General features: G+C 37.3%; 1 protein-coding gene across 3 annotated transcripts in view; it reads right to left on the bottom strand.

Moving 5' to 3' along the window:
* Window positions 1-20663, bottom strand: part of LOC124127176 (scavenger receptor class F member 1-like) — a 408153-nt gene that overhangs the window by 35689 nt on the left and 351801 nt on the right. The window contains exons 1-3 of one of the 3 annotated variants that reach the window (XM_048400041.1): window positions 10923-10999; window positions 1212-1265; window positions 347-400 (exon numbers count right to left, since the gene is read on the bottom strand). The exons of 1 other annotated variant lie outside the window; for it this stretch is intronic. The gene's annotated coding sequence lies outside the window, so the exon portion shown is untranslated. Of the gene's footprint in view, window positions 1-346; window positions 401-1211; window positions 1266-10922; window positions 11000-20663 lie in introns of those variants that run through there. One more of the 3 variants, XM_048400040.1, reaches the window with a different exon arrangement.

Raw genomic sequence — 20663 nt, 5'->3', positions numbered from 1 at the left:
TATGGCTGAAATGTTGCCGATGTGACTTTAAATCTTAACTCACTCACCTTGTATAACAGCGATGTAAGTATAACAGGAGAGAAATCTATCTTATCATTACAAGACTTGAGATTTTATCAGCAATATGATGGTACGATGATGTGTTTAGTCCACTCAGCAATATTTGATAGCGAAATTAATAGATGAGCAGTTTTTAGGTTTAAAAGAACTTTGTAGCAGGACAGGGTCATTGTTGGTGATGAATAAATCAGATAAGGGTGGATAGATCGAGTTGTAACAATATAAGATACTTTTAGCGATTCTCAATGTTTAGACTAGGCACGGTTAAAAGCAATTGAAATCTAACCTTTCTGTTCTGCCAAACAGCACTTCCACTCTACCTTCGTCAGGAATTTGAACCCTGTAACATGCATGAGGTGAATTACACTTCCCCATTAGACTAGTCATGTTAAAACTGTATATTATAATAAGAGAAACGAAATCATATCGTGTCATTGTTCACAAACAAATGATACAACATACATGGTTCATGACGTCATCTGAGTGAGTGAAGTTAGTCTTTAACACTATTTCATCTACAACACGTTGTGTCAGCTTCATGTTTGAGGAAAGCCCGAGGCGATGCATGTCATAGACGTCTACCACTTTGGTGACACACAGCAGCACCTGTATTACGCTAACAAATCAGGAACCAGAATCAGGGTGAATCTATCATTCGGTAGTATGTATCTGGCGTGCCAGTGTCATCGACGTCATCTTAACAAAAGGCTAACTTTAGAGATGTTTCTCCTCAATCTTAACATTTCATACGTTGTCTTTCATTTACCTTCTTCAAGTCATTTTGGTCAATTTTAGAATAACCTACTGGAAACCTGAAACTACGGATTACCTGTCCCTCGTAAATGAAAGGGGGCGGTCGGGTAGCCTAGTGGTTAAAGCGTTAGCTCGTTACGCCCAAGACCCGGGTTCGATTCCCGACATGGGTACAATGTGTGAAGCCCATTTCTGGTGTCCCCCTCCGTGATATTGCTAGAATATTGCTAAAAGCGGCGTAAAACCTCACTCACTCACTCGTAAATGAAAACTGCGGCTCTCGCCTTAGGCTCGGGACAGATCATACTTAAACACCTGCAGTCCATTAAATGTTCTCTAATTTGGATAGCATCTCTTGACGGATGACAAAACACGGTTAAAAGCAACTGAAATCTAACCTTTCTGTTCTGCCAAACAGCACTTCCACTCTACCTTCGTCGGGAATGTGAACGCTGTAACATGCATGAGTTGAATTACACTTCCCCGTTTAGACTAGGCATGTTAGGACTGGAATGTTATAAAAAGTATAAATACATGGTGATACGCGTTAAACTTAAGGGATTGTTGAACTGCAGTTTATGACCCTAGAGGTACACGACAACACTATCAGCACAGCGACAATATATTACCCCATATGTGAGCCACGATTTCGTTCCCAGGTAGTGTGTTTTGGAACTTCATATATCTTAAATTTAGCATAAGCATGTGAAACTTCCCCTAAGATATCGTGTTACCGTGTCAGTGTCAACACTCAAGAGTCTTATGGCAAAATTATTTTCCTAGAATTGTTAATAGTTATTACTTACAAAACTGTAATTGTAAACAAAATGAATGTGTTCATGTATATGTTTTTCCTTCATCCATCCAACTATGCACTGCGTCTAGTTATACCAAGGAAGTAATGTATTTAAGTTTTTTATAATAATTAAAATATGATTTGTCTTTAAAGTCATAACATTCATTTCAGTTACAAAGATAGAGACTTTATCGTTGATCAGGTCAATTATGATCAGAACCTAGACATGTTTAGACTCAAATGCAATGTCCTTCTGAGATCATTCGTTTGGTATACAGTGAATATCAGGCTACAGTGATTCCTCTTCATGTTCAGGTGTGTTAAATTGGAATTTATTTGGACACGAACTGACACCCACGGGAATCATATCTATTGCATAAGAAATATAGTATTGTTAACTATTATGCTTATGTAATAACGTTTTCTGTGAAAACTAGGTAAATCATTACAAGTATTTGCAAACACAGAACCATCCCTTAACCAACGAAATGATTTCCATAATCATAAGAAATCTCTGCTAAAATGAGGTCATTGGTGGTTAGAGTAAATAAAAGCGGCTAAGTAAAACACATGAATAAAACATGCCCAAACTTTCAATCCAGGAGGTCCTATGTATCTTGACATTCAAATCATAGTACTAAAGTAGACCTCACAATCGATAACGCAATTACTGATCAGTTGAAACTGAAAACGACACAAGGTCCCAGGCCTTTAGCTATTTTAACCAGACCAATAAATACACCCCCATTCATCCAGCTACCTTCATAAGAACAGAAGAGGAGCTTCCGGTTTAATCTTAATTCACTTTCGGCTTTGGAAAACACTTCAAATGCAGTACGTCAGAGTCCCACGTCTTGCTGGTAGGACAGGACATCCTTACCCTTTTCGTGTCATCACTGATTTTGACTATCTATTTAGTCCATGAGCCATACCCCATTTTTTTATAAAGCGGTAACACCTAGGGTGGCAAAATGTCAGTACTGAATACATCTAGAATTTGTTTGTTATGATTTGGAGTGACATATTTCTAGCAGGCCAACTTCCTACAATTTTGCATGTTTTTTTTCTGAAATTGCATCAAAATTCGTTCTGTACCACTACACACTACAAAATGAATTCCACTTTTACAGACTTTTAATAGACTTGGTTACTTCTTGGCTTCAATTATAACCCATATGGGATGAGAAAGTCTCATTGATGTGGTATCTGCAGTGTATTGACAGGTGGTACGATTTTAGGCAGGGGTCACATTTCGTGACCTTTTGACCTCTGATGGCCTACATGACTACCTTATTACTACATTACATATACCAACGTGTAGATAATCAGGCTATCGACATTTTGAGAGGTCATTCTTCAGTAAATTGCTTGTAAAATCATGTGGTGATTACCACCACTAAGTGATGGGTCCCTGATTGTTTTTAAAGTGTTTTTTTTCATCTGTGGATATATTACTTTTAAAAAAGCGTACCCCAGGTTGTACCAATAACTGGTCTGGCGCATGGACTAATTCATATAATTTTCACCTCTAGTTGTCTTTTACACCCATGGAATCTGTTTCGGCAAATAATCAAGACTGATTATTCTCTGATGTTGACGTATTATATTTAAGAAAGCTACATGCAGTTCAGGTTTAATGGAATGGACCCTCAATTTCATGCTTCATAATAACCTGCAGAAACATATGCAGAGTGTATGCTCTCACAAATATGTCATTCAAGCACGGGTCGTTAATGCGATAACGAAAAGCAGAATTAACTTGCGCCACTATGTTTATTTTCTTTTTTTTCGTTATCGCATTTGAATCGTATTTCGTTTGTATTCTTTTAGCGTAATTCGCATTTCGTTTCCACTGTAATCCTAGTTTGTATTTTTGTCTCCCTTCTGAGTAAACTCGTATGATTTGGAGAGTCGTGTTCGTGATATATAATTGGCGCTGTGACTGAAAATTCTATTCTTTCAGTGCCTCAAACAATATTATGATGCAATTTTTCACCCTGCAATAATTTGTCATTAACATAAGACATATTTTATTGAAAACCTTGACTATTATATTCAATGTCACTTACACGTATTTCAATGACATTTTCAAGAGCATGGTATTTGTAATGGTCAGGCTCGTGCGTAAACCATCGAGACCTTTGGTTTTCGCCCACGTTTCCGAGTTTTTATAGCTCTTCAAGATATGATTATTTATTATTACATGCACGTCTTGTGTGTAAAATTATGTATATTGTAGGCATAAGAACGATCAAATGTATCCGAGTAATACTTCACAGTCGTAGTTTAGCTCCAGTGATCGGGACAAATAGTCCCGCGAACTGCTGGCGCTAACGTCATCAAAAGTCATCGAGGTTGTTTTATGCTTTAAATTCACTGAAGTAAAAATATGTTTTTCAAAATACTTACATAAACACTTTCATCGACATGTTATTGGGTAGATTACATCCATCTAAATTACTGTCACATCTTATATTTGGTGATTAATCGCATTCTTCTCGGTCTAAATGTTGGTGTCTTCTGCTACATGTATTTCCGGAAGTGACGTCATCGTGATAATAATCTCGTTCCAAATCAGTTGTAGAAATAACAGACTCAACGTAAGATGTAGTTTTTCGGCCCCGCGAGTTTTTTAGAAAAATTATTATGATTCTATAGACGTACATAACGGTTTTTTTTTATAATAATTACCTTGCAGCATTATTGACTCCGCCTTTGCGTCTAGTAATTATTCTACTAAGCAGATTAATTAAACAAAAGTTAAAATTTGTAGAAATTGATCATCTAACTGTCAAAACTGACAAGGGTTAAATTAAAGTAGATCTACGTCTTGCAGCTAGTTTATTGATATATTGCAATGGTAACTGCCATAAATAACTACAAAAACAAGTAAAGATTTCCATTATTTGGTATATATTTTTTTTATTATCTGTTCTTTTACACTATCTCTTTGAACCTGACGGTTGCGTGGGGACATAAGAAATCCTGACCACGTGCCCCACCCCCAACCCGTTATAGTATCCCCTGGTTGAATTCAGTGTAAGAACGTAAATATAGCATATGACACTCATGGTAAGGTGTCAATAACTATCATCATAAGATTATTATCATACATTGAAACCCATGAAGATCCGGGGTGGTATAGGTATTCAGCAACCCATGCTTGCCGTAAAAGGCGAATATGCTTGTCGTAAGAGGCGACTAACGGGATCGGGGGTTCAGGCTCGCTGACTTGATTGATGCATGTCATTGTTCCCAATTGCGTCGATAGATGCGCATGATGTCAATCACTGGATGTCTGGTCCAGACTCGATTATTTACAGACTGCCGTCATATAGCTGGAATATTGCTGAGTGCGGCGTTAAATAACAAACAAACAAACAAAAACATAATACTTTTCATATATCATACATTGGAATTCAAATCATATATCGACATCATGTACAAAACTTAAATCGGAGGTAGTAAAAAAAACATTTACTGAAAATGGCAAAACATATCTGTGAACTCATACCTTGGTCACTAATGTTACTGCTCTGTGCTCTGGCCTGATGATTACTTGTACTAAGCGCTGTTGACCTAGCTTCTCGGATTAGGCGATAACAACACCTTGACCACCCCAGAGGATTCCAGGTAAGAATTGTCGGAAATGGCGACTAAATAGATCGGATGGTAAGGCTTGCTGACTTGGTTGATTAAACATGTCATCGTATTCCAATCGTGTAGATCGATGCTTATGATGTCAATCACTGGATTGTCTGGTCCTGACACAATTATATACAGACCACCGGGACCATCTAGTTGGGATGTTGTTGAATGAGGCGTTAAACAACACATATCTGGAATATTTCTGAGTGCCACGTTAAACAACAAACACTACGTAACTGCGTTATTAAGGACATTCTACCTAAAATTATATCCTAGATAATTCTGACAAAACTCTGAAAAAATACCCATTGACGAAAATAGAAATAATGTATATGTAGTTTTGGCAAGTGATAAAAAAGACTGACAATTTATAATAGACAGACAGATTGTTTTAAATGGTATGATTCAGACAGGAATATAATATGTTCTTTTATATCCACATTACAGGATTTACCTGCAGTTGTAGTGAAGCAGTAGTGTATTCTTTAAAGAAAAATAATTTGACGCGATTCGACAAGTGGCAACATGACGTCAATAATGACATACCATTACGTCATCTTCTACTCTGGCGTTATTACATGTCACGCAAACAGTTATATAACGTTACTGTGCTGTCTGATTTGGTAACACAGAGTACATGACCATCGTTCGTTGCTTTGACAATGCTATATTGCCATGTCACACTTTTGGACCGGCGCTGTGATTTGGTGGAACGAACGTCTGCCAGGAGAGTGGAAGGTCAGTGTTACGACAAGCGGCCGCGCCATACCAAAAGACGTTAACAGATAGTACACGTCGTTACCCTGGAATTAAGGGGCTTACACAAGGACTACACTTGGCTGATGATAGTAAATAACATTTCAAACTTGTGAGCAGAATCTGAATGCAGTGGGTCAATATTCATAATTTTAAGAGATTTTTTACTATATATTACTCATCTCACCTTGACCAAAATTGGATATCACCTATAAAATCTACAATTAATGAAATCTTAAGATTTCTTCTTGGCAGGTGATAGTAAATAACATTTAAAACATGTGAGCAAAGTTTGAACACTATGAGGCAATATTTATAATTTTAAGAGAATTTTTACTATGTTATTATTTATATCACCTTGACCAGAAATGGGATATCACCCATAAATTCTACACTTAATGAAATCTTGAGATTTTCTTTTGGCTGCTGATAGTAAATAACATTTCAAACTTGTGAACAGAACCTTAATATTTTCTTTTGGCTGATGATAATAAATAACCTTTCAAACATATGAGCAGAATCTGAATGCTATGGGTCAATATTTCTAATTTTAAGAGATTTTTGACTACCGGTATATATTATTCATATCACCTTGACCAGAAATGGGATATCACCCATAAAATCTACAATTAATGAAATCTTAACATTTCTTCTTGGCTGCTGATAGAAAATAACATTTAAAACCTGTGAGCAAAGCCTGAACACTATGAGACAATATTTATAATTTTAAGAGAATTTTTACTATGTTATTATTTATATCACCTTGACCAGAAATGGGATATCACCCATAAAATCTACACTTAATGGAATCTTAATATTTTCTTTTGGCTGCAGATAGTAAATCTCAATTCAAACCTGTGAGCAGAATCGGAATGCTATGGGTAAATGTTTCTAATTTTAAGAGACATTTTACTATTATTATTACTCACATCCCCCTTATGTCAATGATGACAGAGCATGAGATAACAAGTTCAATTCTCTATTAGGAATGGGTTTATGAAATATATGTTATTTGTCTTAATGTGGTAATTTTGAAGCTTTTCTAATTATTTCAATCATAATAAATGATTTTATTTAGATTCCATATGTATCAGAGACCATACAATATTTTATATAGGAGGACATTTTGCTCCCAAACGGTTATGAAAGCTCTAATGTATATATATATGTCAATAAGCTACCAACAATGGTTCAATGAGTTTCCCAGTTAACACTCTCACATTCCGCATCTGCTATGCCTTGAAGCAGTTACATGCACCTCCAACATTAATAAAAAAAATAGTACACAATAATCAAATGGAGTGATTTTGAATATAAAATTCTTGCATTATAGTGATAATAATATTTACAAAAAATGACTTTGGGACTTGAGAATACAAACAAAAATACACGCATCAATTGCCAGAGGGCTGTGAGGTATTGGGGCTTAGAAATCCCTTGAATAGTACAAATGTAATTGTACCCCTTTTAACTCTGTTGTGTATCATATTTTTTGTTTGATGATTAACGCCACACTCAGTAATATTAAAAATAATTATTATAATTATATTACTGTACATACCCTCCCACATATATATATATTGTAAACATCATCGCCTGTTGTATAATGTCATGAGTGTATACTCCTAGACATTTTCCTCCTGTGTGTCTGTGTATGAGAAGAAGAATTAAAATTATCTTGAAAAATAGCATAACACAAACATCCAAGAACCTTGTATTATTTCACTTATATCCCAACAAATGAGTGGCATAACATCTTTAAAATATATAAATTAGAGAATCATTTTATTTTCATTTGGCTTTTGCTATTTCGTAGGAAAACACTGTTCAGAAGTGGCCAAGATAGCTATTTAACAGAAAATTTACTCTATTATTAAACATGTCACCACCTCACAAAGGTTATGATATGATAGACAATTAAATAATACATTTGGGAGTGATATCATGGTTAGAAATTAAACATGGCAATGGGTAGTAATTACAGATAATAAGCAACACGACCATTTTTATAGGAATTGCATTTTTTCATCAGCGATCTTTATAAAAAGAAGAAATTGTATTCCGCTTTAGTTCCGCATTACCACGTTTATGCGCTGCTATATTTAGCTACAAATGACGGATATCGAGTCAGTCGCACTGCCATTGGCGCACTTTGCAGGACGGAGTAAAATAATAAACACAAGAAGTGCAGATGATTTTGCTCTTATTAAATGTTTGTCAATTAAACACATAATTGCATGTGACAGATATAATTCTCTATAATGTTTATCCCAGTTCTGGTCGTATCCCACTTCTGGTCGCTACATACGTGCAGTTCGTGATAGAGCATTCAAGAGAAAAGTAACTTAACCTTGAACATAATTGTTTATATAATGATATATCTTATCATAATGTCCTTATTGTTTAATATCTTCAGTGATAGGCGGAGGTATTTGTTTCCGTTTCGGAGAATGTAACACTGATAATACTCAGAGTATGTTCAATATAAATTGAAGGGAATCTTGATAATAAATTGGGAATAACTTATTTCCTCTTCCATAGTATGTAATTTATCCTTATAATGAATAGGTTTCTTTTCAGTTTATTGATGGAAACGATCTGCATAGTAACGTAACCAAAAACATTGAGATATCGGGTTGGTTGTGGTTGTTTTGGCGACGTTTAGATGATCTGGAATTGTGGTGGTTTAACACGCATTGTTTTACAGTTGTTACAAAATCATTATTTCGCTAGGTCATCATAACCTGTAACTACCACCATGTTAGTATGCTCAGATAGCGACTGCTCGGCGACGGCTTGTGATATAATCTCGATAACCGACCTATGCGTTGTTGAATGTACAACCCATGTCACTTCTCCTCTGACCTGGGACAGATAACGTGACGCTTATGAAATACAGAGCCATATATCGCTGTATTTAGAGGCGTGTCCCTCATTTGCAAACTGTACACACTAGCCATATTAATTACTGCTTACGAAAAGCAGTCGAACTTAAAATAGGTAAAAGGCAACTGGCCTGGCAATGAGGTAACTAACAATTAATAATTCAACTACAGCAAATCTCCCAACAGTCTGTGAAAAATGGGATACAATTCTCGACTTAGATATATCATGGTAGGATGTTTTTTTCAGATACAGAAAATGTACAAAAGATGTAAAATTACTTGATTTTCAATATAAATGTATTTATCGCATCATCTATACAAAGAAAGAATTGTTTAAAATGAAAATTCTCAATGATGATCTGTGCTCATTTTGTGAAACTGATACTGAATCCATACTTCATGTATATTGGGATTGTAAGCATGTTTAAGAGATTTGGGCTAAAGTTGAATGTTTTCTGAATATAAAATGTTCAAAACAAGTCACATTTACAAAATGCTCTGTTTTACTTTGGTACAACTCTAACATTCTGTTAAATCACATCATACTGTCATGCAAAAAATATATTCATGTATCAAGTATTAAGAAAAACAAATTGTCACTTGAAAAGTTTCTGAAGACTTAAAATCATATATTTCGGATAGAGAAATCAATTGCACACAAAAACAATACAAAAGACAGATTGACAGAAAATGGAAAAAAATGGCAAATGAATTGTCTAGTTAATATGTCTCTAGTTCTTTTTCTTTTAACATGAACAATTTCCGCTAATGTGCTGGAAGGATTTAACTTCATGCTGAGTTCATAAACATGACGAATCTAGCCTGCCCGTTTCACCATTTGTAAACATTGTTGGACACCTGTAGCCAACTTAAATTTGCTGTCTGCTGTATAGGTATGTAACCTATAAATAATAAGTATACCACATGACGTGCTACTCAATGTATAACTCTGTAATATCATATACTGAATTAAAAAAAAAAGAAAGTTAAAAAACCCAATTGAAATTCATTACGACCTTCAAGATAATGATACATCAATTCCTTTACTTATTAGGATATTAAAACACTATTATTTGAAGATACTGACATGTATAACGTCAGCGTCAGAGAACAACCAGTTTCGAACGTAGTCTCGAAACAGGCAAAAGAGCGGTGAAAATCAGTGATGACACCTGGTGTTCGCGAAAAGAGTAAGCGTGTCTTTCCCTTCTAGCACCATCCGCCACTCATACAGTTTGCAAATGTATATGTGTCTGCTTGTTCCCTTACGTCGCACAGCAGTACTCTCGCTACAGTTCGGCAAAAATGCCATGGACTTTGAACGAGTTGAAAATTCAATAAATATTATAGTATAGTATACTTCATTGTAACGTTAACAGTACGGTCAATGAATTGGCTTAGATTCAACTGTCCATAATCTAGTGTGAACAAATAAATTCAGACCGCCTCCGTGGTCTAGTGGTAGAGCGTCCGCCCGGAGACCAAAAGACGTTAAAATATGGTACTTGTTGTTACCTTGTCTGGCGCTCGGCATTAAGGGGCTAAAACAAGGACTGGTCGGCTCGGAGTCAGTATACTGTGTCTGATTGGGGTATTCATGTTAAACTGCGGCATGGTATCTCAGTGAGCTAGCACTATAAATCGGCATCAGTCCGTACTAGTACAAGCAGCCACACAAACACACACACGGACATGCACGTCGCTATATAAGTGCAATGATCTTGGACGCGACGTTAAACCCAAATTTCACCTCACCTCACAAATAAATTCACATTATTAACTTATTTTTCGTACTTTGAGCGAGTACATCCATTTAGTGAAGGGAAGAGACAAGCAACATCCATTTCCACCGATAAGCTTCACACAACATCTAGAAAAGCATTGAGTTCACTGAGGCTTATATTACTGACACAGAAACGTTCTTAACACTGAGCTTTGGCACTAAACAATCAGCAAATGATTTCATGTAATCAGTAATAGTGTTAAAACTGTTATAACGAGATCAAGTTAAACTGCGTTCTTACCTGGATGTCGAGAAAGGGCATTTCATGGTTCCCCCCACTTACGTCACGTGTATATAACACCGATCATGCTATGACATGACCACGTTTGCAATGTGACAGGTGCACAAAGTACCTGGTAGATTTAATCTCAGGTATATGAAGGCCGACAGTTAAATGTTATGCTTAGCTCATCGTACTATTTTTAGAAACAACACTTTTGGAAGGTATATTCTGAGTGTCAAGGTAGGGTATATACGTGACGGGTTATTCTGACATAGTAGTAGGATGCGATTTGGGCGTGTAACGGACGCATGCTGAGCGTCATTTCAAGCAATAATAAACAAAAGTCGAACCCAGTTCGCCCTGGTTTATGTTGAGATACGGGATGGGGAGAAGTTAATCTTTTCTGCATACAGGCTACTGTACAATTATTTCCCAAGACGATGGCAAAATGGATGTGTAGTTCACTCAGATACATAAGTCTGAACGTTAGTATTCAACTCCCGATATGGATACTTTGCTAGCTCTAAAATCAGGAGACAACAATGTATCAAAATGTTTGCCAAAACTTTAGCATGCGTCAATGCACAAATCGCGTCAGATATATCCCCAATCTGGACACTCAGATTATACCTATCAAATGTTGAGAAGTATATATTATTTACGTTTTACACATTCACAAACTGTACTCATAGAGGTAATGATCTTTGATGTGGTGGAAGTCACTTTGATTACATTTACACACATCCTGCACATTATACGATGACTTAACCGACACACAGTAAACTATGGTTATAACGAACACGCTTATAACCAACTGGCGGATATAACGAACTGTATACTTTTGGTCCCGTCCATTTGTTGTATACACGCTGGATATATGCTTATAACGAACTACGGTTATAACGAACTAAAATAGGTGGTCCCTTTCAGTTCGTTATACCCGTAGTTTACTGTATTTGGACACTATCATTAACCCTAACCACTGTTATATACCTCTGACTGCACTATGTGAATAGACAGCTACCTCCGCTGTCGTATGAGCGTAGATAATTATCATTGATAAATGCAGTCACTGTTGCTCTTTGACAATGACATTTTTTTTCCATTCAGGTGTCATCAGAGACCATATAATAGATATTATATGGTCTCTGGGTGTCATCTGTTCTGGACTAAAGTAGCTCTCACACTTTGCCGCGTTGCGTCCCGAGTATGGACCCGAGCTGACTCGGGGGTACTCGTATGGAGCTCGTAGCGAAGTCGTACTAAACTCGGGGTAACTCGGGGTACCTCGTGCTGATCTACGAGACTTCTGGAAGTGCTCACACAGTCGGGCCGCCACCCAACTCCTCGTAAGCTCGTAACAAACTCGTAACACACTCGTCCTACTCGTAGTACCCTCGTGGCGACCTCCTGGTGCTCGTACAGAATTTATTGGACTCCTATCGGACTCCTATGGGTTGGAATCCCGGTTCGCCCTGATTATGTTTCTAGGTTTGTCAGGACCATACCCGTGCTCGTGGGTTTCACCGAAGTGGTAAACGTCTGAGACCTGCATCACTTCGGGCTTTCCTCCCACATTAAGCTGACACGACGTGATATAACTGGAATAATGTTAAAAGCGGCGTTAAATCCAACTCAGTCACTCACCCCTATGGAGCTCGTAACACACTCGTAGCGTACTTGTATGATACTCGTTTATAACCGAGTTAGGCTCGGGAGAGCTCGGCAACCACCTCGACAAAGTGTGAGAGCTGCTTCACAATGCTCCTTCTCCTGCACAACAATTGGGGAGGTGTGTTTACCTCCATTAACATGTGCCCCGTGCGTGATGTAACCGAAGTAACACGACCTGTTGTTTCCGTAACGCAAACAATGGTTGTCCTACTTTCAAAACACGTTTCGGATGTGATATGAGGGATGATTAAAGAGGCACGGACCTCATATTATTTGTTGAAAGAGAAAGTAAACATCAATATAAGAATATAAACTAAAATTCGTATCATTCTACCTGTTGCTGTTTTATGCCTCACTCAGTAACATTCCAGGTATATTACGGCAGTCTGTAAATAAGCGAATGTGGACAAGACAATAAAGTGATTGACATCATAAACATCAATTTATGCAATAGGGATACGATGACATGGATCAACCACGTCCGCGAGCCTGACCACCCTATCCTTTTAGTCCCCTCTTACGAAAGCAAGGGTTGCTGAAAACTAAATCTAACCCGGATCTACACGGGGTTGTCACCATGCAACCCTGTAGCCTACATTCGTTGTACCTAAGACAAGAGGAATTAATATCATGTGGATTCTTAAAAACTCTTAGAAAATCCCACATTACAAACTTCATGAAACATTTCATTCCTTGATCCATTGGGCTTTTGTTACAAAACATGATGACCATAGATATATTTGAAGTTGCATATCTATCTTCAGAGGTTCAGGGGGGCACGGGTGGCCCAGTCGTCTAAGGCGCCGCGATTCGCTGTGCAGAGTTGCGTCCCCTGGACACGCCAGAAACCTATGATTGTGGGTTCGAATCCCGGTTCACCCCGATTATGTTTCTAGGTTTGTCAGCACCATACCCGGGCTCGTGGGTTTCACCGAAGTAGTAAATGTCTGAGACCTGCATCACTTCGGGCTTTCCTCCCACATTAAGCTGACACGCCGTGATATAACTGGAATACTGTTAAAAGCGGCGTTAAACCCAACTCACTCACTCACTCAGAGGTTCAGGTCAATTTGTCAAAAATGAAAGCTATTGCAATCTGAAAAAAAAATATGTGAAATGTTTGACTTCCTCATTGATAACATCTATGTAATATGTGGGGGAAAGGCATTTAGGCAAAAAGTAGGCATCCCCATGGGCACCAATTGTCCGCTCCCTTCCTGCTATGTTGCTTTATGCATATGAATCAGAATTTCGGCTCAAGTCAAAACAAGGTAATTTGGCCAAGACGTTTAACTTGAACTACAGGTATATCAATCATCTGATATCGTTCAATAACCATCAAATACCAATTCCCATTCCACCTGATCTAGAAATAAAGGAGACCAGTAAGACCGCTTCATCTATTTCATCTTTAGATCTATGCATAAAAATTCAGAGTTACAAACCACTCTCCACAAGACTGTATGACAAGAGAGATGACTTAAACTTTCCAATTGTTAACTTTCACTTGACAATATTCCAGCAGCTCCAACTTTTGCGGTATAACCGTGCATGCTCTTTCGTTCTTAACGAACCTAGTAGCAGGACAGTTTTCACCCTTGTCTGGGATAATTGTTTTCTAATGGTGAATATTACATTGTGAATATTAAGTGTGGGTAGATCGAATGTAACAATTTACAATATTTGCACATCTGCATTTAACAATGATGAATGGTCAGTTGAATGGTTGTGATTTCACATCGTGTTTTGTTCAGAAACATGCGATATGACAACATCCATTGTACATGATTTCATCTGAGTGAGTAAAGTTGGTTTAACGCCGTATTGATTTTCAACGATAAGATGTCTAAGATACTCTTTAACAGCTGTGTATTATGCGATATATTTCAACAGCTAAAACCACGTGTAAGACATATATCAGAGCTGACTGAGCGTCAGTACGCCTCATTTGTTAAATATAATATCGGTGACTTAAGATATGTTAAATTGAAAATCAAACATATGATAAAATCAATTGAGTGGTACAGGTCCTTCTGCTCCAAAAATCAGATCAATGTAACCATGAAATGAAGTGAATATAGAATCGTTGAAATGGAACTACAGTATATCAAAATTAAATTCAGCTGCACGCATAAATATTTTATTCATCCTTTATACATCCTCCGCACATGAATATAAACAGTATTAGTCATGCCAAGGCATGTCAGCTTCATGGGAGGAAAGCCCTAAATAACGCAGGCCACAGACACTTTGGTGACACAAGGGGTTATGGGTATTACGCTGACAAATCAGGAAACATAATCAGGGCAAATCCAGGATTCGGTCTCACAATCAAGTTTCTGGCGTACCCCTTCCCCCGAGGTCATCTGAACAATAGGCTAACTTCAGAGAAGAATCTTTGCAGGGTTGACATTTCGTACGTTTTTTTAAAATTTTCCTTCTTAAAATGATAATGAGTAATATTTAGAATAACCTACATGGAACTCGGAATTACTGATAATCTGTTCCTCGAGAATGAAAGGTGTAAAAGCTGTAATTTCCTCGCCGATATCTCGGGAGATTCATTCACTCCGGACAAATTATCCTTAATTCATCGTAGTTCATTAGCTATTCTCTCGGCTATGTCAAAACCAGGGTTAAAAGCAACTGAAATGTACCTTTTATTTCAGCAAGATAAAATTTCCATTAAAAAAATCTGACCACTGTAACATGTATGACCTGAACTCAACTTCGCAATTTAGACTAGGCATTTTTTGCGTAATGCGTGTGGTGAAAAGCGTTATATTTAGACGAGTATATTCAAAGAAAGACACAAGGACACGAGCGGAAAAGACACGAGATATTCTCCAAAAGATTTAGCACCTAGGTATTATGCTTTTGGATTTCACATGCATCTTCAGGTTGTATCAGTGTTAACGTGTGAAACATGCTTAAAGGTATTTTGTATCGGTGGTTAATTGTATAGTGTGTGTGTGTGTGTGTGTGTGTGTGTGTGTGTGTGTGTGTGTGTGTGTGTGTGTGTGATTTAAAACAGAACATATAGGGAAGGTATGATGTAAAGTTGTCAATAGTAATTGAGATACGATATGTCTTTAAAATCAAAACATTCATTTCAGTTACAAAAGTAGAAACTGTGTTGTTATTTGGATCAAGTATGTTTTGAACCTGGACATGTTTAGACTCCAATATGTTGTCGAGCCGGGATTCATTCGATGAGTGATGATCTAATATCGTTCAATAATCAGCATATAGCCAATTCCCTTGCACTGAGATACCCACCTGAGCAATAAATAAAGGAGACCAGTGAGAGCGACTTATCTATTTCATACTTAGACCGGTGCATACAAATTCACAATGACAAAACAAATCTCTGCACAAGATAACATGACAAGAGGGGTTACTTCAACTTTCCTATAGTCAGCGTAACCTTATGTCAAGCAATATTCCAGCAGCTCCAGCATTTGAAGTCACAACTTTTGAGATTCAATCTAGCATGCTCTTTCTACCAAGATTTCAAAGAGCGTCATACGACGATATTCAAAAGTTATCTTATCAGATCAAAACATTCAAGACCTCATTAAAGTTTTCAAAACGTTTTATGGCAGATATGTGGAGGATATTTCCAAACTGATGTCAGATGTCAACCAGTGGGGCAGGATACGCTCACCTTTTCGCGAACACCTGGTATTATCACTATTAGATATTTCCACTTTACTGAGCAATATGTCATGAGCATTCCCAAGGGAATGATATTCCACCAGAAGTGAAATGCTGGACATTTTGTGATAAAAAACCTTTAAACACCCCCTTCCAAAAATATAACAATGTATGTGTAGTTGTTTAACCGTTGATAAAATAGGCAGACATTTTAAAGAGTACGATTCACATACGAGTTAGTATTTCCTTTATTTACGATCCACACTCCGGGCTTTACCCGCAGTGAAGCAATAGCGCAGCGAAGCAATAGCATAGTATATGCAAATAATGGCATAGTCTATACAAATAACAAAACATGTCGGGGTACTACCATGATCCGGGGTAGAATAGGTCTTCAGCAACCATGCTTGTCGCAAAAGGCGACTAACGGGATCGGGGAGTCAGGCTCGCTGACTTGGCTGATGCATGTCATCGTATCCCAACCGCGTGGATCGCTGCTCATGATGTCAATCACTGGATGGTCTGGTCCTGACTCGATCATTTACAGACCGCCGTCATATAGCTGGAATATTGCTGAGTGCGGCGTTAAATAACAATCATCAACAACAACAACCAGTGGCCACATGACATCAGTAATGATATTCCATGACGTCATATTATATTGAAGCGTCATAACATATTACACAAGCTGTATTATATAATTAACTGAGCTATGGTGTCTGAATTGGTAACAGAATAAATTACCAATTACTATGACAATACTGTATTGCCCGCATACTTTAGATTAATGCAGACGCTGTGCAACTAATAAATCTTTTGAATCTAGAAATCAAAGTCGTAGGTGAGGTGAGATGAGTTTAAATTATGGGTTTAACGTCGCGTCCAAGATTATTGCACCTATACAGTGGCGTGCATGCACGTATGTGTGTGTGTATGGCTGCTTGTACTAGTCCGGACTGATGCCGATTTATAGTGCTAGCACACTGAGATACCATGCCTCAGTTTAACATGAATACCCCAATCAGACACAGCATACTGACGCCGAGCTTACCAGCCCTTTGTTTTATCCCCTTAATGCCGAGCGCCAGACAGGGTAACAACAAATATCATCTTTTAACGTCATTTGGTATGACGCGGACAGGTGTCGAACCACGGACCTTCCGCTCTCGAGCGGACGCTCTACCACTAGACCACAGAGGCGGTCTCAAAGTCGTAGGTTTTAGTCAGAAATTGCAGACTATGAACAAACATGCTTCAACCCTTTGTATGTGTTATTACATTATGTACATTATGATAATCAGGTTAAATACTGTAGTGAAATGTTTCGCGAATACCTGGTGTCATCACCGATTTTCACTGGTCCACTCATACATTTTTTATAACTACATGTAGTTTGCCCTTTTCTCAAACTGGAATCTGTTTCGGCGGCTAATCTAGACTGGGTATTCTGTTGCATTGACAATTTATACTTATTTAAAGATGTATTCAAAACAGGGGTAACAGCTAAAAAAATATAGTTTTATAATATGTGATATGTGGTAAAACAGGTACAGTTTGTGTGTACAACAATCTGAACCTTGACCCCAGCACAATAACTAGCATAAAACGTTCCCTTACAAATAGTTTTTACATGTTCTCGTTCACCTAATTCAAGCCTTATATGGTATTGAAATCACGTATCGCCAGTCAACAGGGTTTCAATCTCCGGGAGTGACATGAGTCACACACACAAAAAAAGCCTTGTCAACAATTACGACAATAGTATCGCAGTAAAACTCTAGTTTTGAGTAACACCCATAGGGAAATAATTGTGTTTGTGTGGAGAGGGGTGACCGTCTTGTCAAAGGTTATTACGCACTGATAAGCTTTGAATTTTTTTAATAAGCAAACAGGTTTTGTCATTGTACAGAGTCTTGGTCGATGTATATGTAAAGTGTTGTGTTCATGTAATACGAAAAATATTATAGCAAGGATGCGAATGTACAGAACCCGTTGTTGTATCCTTGATCAACTTCCTTCGAAATTGTATGTGATACCGACCTGATTAAATTGTAAATGATATTCATGTGGCTTTAAATCTACAAAAGGAAAATAGGAACTACTACACGCTATTTCAAGAGCAGTGACAAAACAAAATCCAAAGGCTGGGATGCATTTCCAGTGAGGTCACCACGCATTCGTCATACAAGCTTGTCGAGTTTTATACCTGTTAGTGACATAACATTACGATTACTTCACACCTTTTTATATTCATATATATTTCTAATAAGTATCTAAAAGCTAATATTTAGCGTGTAATTGTACCATTATGTATTTTTTGGTTTAACAGGTCATACAATATCAAAAGGCATAATACGAGGGGCGTTCAATAAGTTTTGCAACTTCAATTTTAAAACAAGTCGCAGAACATCTTTTGCACTTTTATTTTTCAATATAATCTCCATTCACCTCAATACACTTATTCCATTTGTCTTTCAAGCTTTTAATACCACTTTTATAGAAATCCGCAGATTGGCCCTCTAACCACGCCTCTGTGGCAACCTTTATGTCCTCGTCATCCTGGAAGCGTCTTCCAAGCTGTCTGGGCTGTAGGGTGGGTGATTTAACTGTATAGTCCAGACTTAGCCCACAGTGACTATTTCTTGTTCCGGCAAATAGATCTCCCTACGTGGAAGACGCTTCAAGGATGACGAGGACATAAAGGCTGCCAAACACGACAATGGGTTCGAATCTCATTCGATGTGTTTGGTTTTGGTTTGGAATGTTGTTTTACTCAGCAATATTCCATCTATATGACGGCGGTCGGTAAATCACCTAAATTAGATAAATAAAAAAATAAGCTTAATAAACTATTGTAAGTAAATAAATATAATCATCAATCCATCAATGACTTATATGAACAACTTCTAATTACCTAAATGACTTCCTAGAAATCTAAATGAACAGATGAGCAATAATGAACTTTTATATAATTGAGTAGACACATACATCGATAACGGAAGGTTTATTTGAGACTAAAATAAATCTTGAAGATGATGTTGTTCAGGTTCTGGAGAATAAAAGTGTGATTGTAACAGCGGTCATGTGGTCATCCCAATGATAACTGAATACTTGTGTGAGGGATTTATTCCCTAGAGCGTGGAATGGGATGTGAAAATTTCTATGTGATACAGTGAAGAGAAAGTGCCCTGTGAACATGTGAAGAGAAATATGTCGACTGGCCTGAAGCTGTAACCAAGATATTCACAGGATTGAAGAATTCACAGAACCTAATCACAGGCCAAGCCTGTATCCGACCCAGAGATAATAGCCATAAACCGAACAAGAAGTGGCTGAACTACCCAAGCTATTTACAGAAAAGATGAATTATAATTACATATGAATTAGCAGATTTGTGCAAGTGTTGAAGTTAACACAAGTATTTAAGGAAGAAAATGTTAAATATTTAGTCTTCGGTTGCCAACAGCTTATATATCATAGAACAACCTTGATAAAACCTTTCAGTTGCCTTATTATGTTGAAGATGTCATTGTTTATTCCTGGGTCATAAACATTTATGTTCATTACTGTTATAATCTAAGAAGTTATCCTTAATCATATAGATTTTCTTTAAATCATGGAAAAGATTCCAGTGGAGCAACAAATATCTTTTGTCATGTTCTTGAATATGCCTCTGTTATACCATTTCTTTATAATAAGGTCTACCTCTCAAAGCTGATGTAGTCATTTTGATTAAAACATGAAAGCATATACATGAATTTGTATCGGATTAACTTTATGTTTTCTTTAAATCTACACTAAAACTGTGTTATTTTGTTCCAGTAAGGATTATCAAGCTGAAATTTCCTTAATTGATCTATGTTTTTCCCTAATCTGGAGAAATATAGCCATGCCCCTTTCACTGATTCAAGTAGAAAGGTACTTCTTCAAGGTTGCAACGTTCAAGGCCATACCTGAGGTTTTTAAAAGTTTTGTGGTAGACATGCCGGGAACATTCCAAATTTGAGGCATCAGCAATTCCCTATTTCGACTTGTACCATATGTGCCCGTGTGGTTTCAGCTGAACAATTGAATTGCCTTTGTATTACAATGATTCTATAACACATGCTCATGCTGAAGTCGGAATCGCACAATCGACTCTGCTTTTAGCAAAGATTTCTTATGATTATGGAAATGTTTTTTTGTCGCTTTTACTATATGTGGGTTGTTAGGATTTTGAAATGGTAGGTTGAAAGGCTGCATCTCTAATTTGATAGTGTCCAGTATTCAATAAATGTTTTACATCTACCATGCTAAAGTCACTATCATCATATGACTTTATCTTTTGATTGTGTCCGTTTTACCATTCATGTAAATTTAAAGAAAGAGATATTTAACATCCTGGGGTGAGTTGGGGAGAGAGGAGAAGATATGTACTCGAGTAGATAG

The sequence above is a fragment of the Haliotis rufescens genome, unplaced genomic scaffold, assembly GCF_023055435.1.
Source record: "Haliotis rufescens isolate VD_foot unplaced genomic scaffold, xgHalRufe1.0.p SCAF_2, whole genome shotgun sequence".
NCBI lineage: Eukaryota > Metazoa > Mollusca > Gastropoda > Lepetellida > Haliotidae > Haliotis > Haliotis rufescens.
Note: the sequence above shows the minus strand (reverse complement) of the source record. Positions and strands in the feature narration are given on the sequence as shown.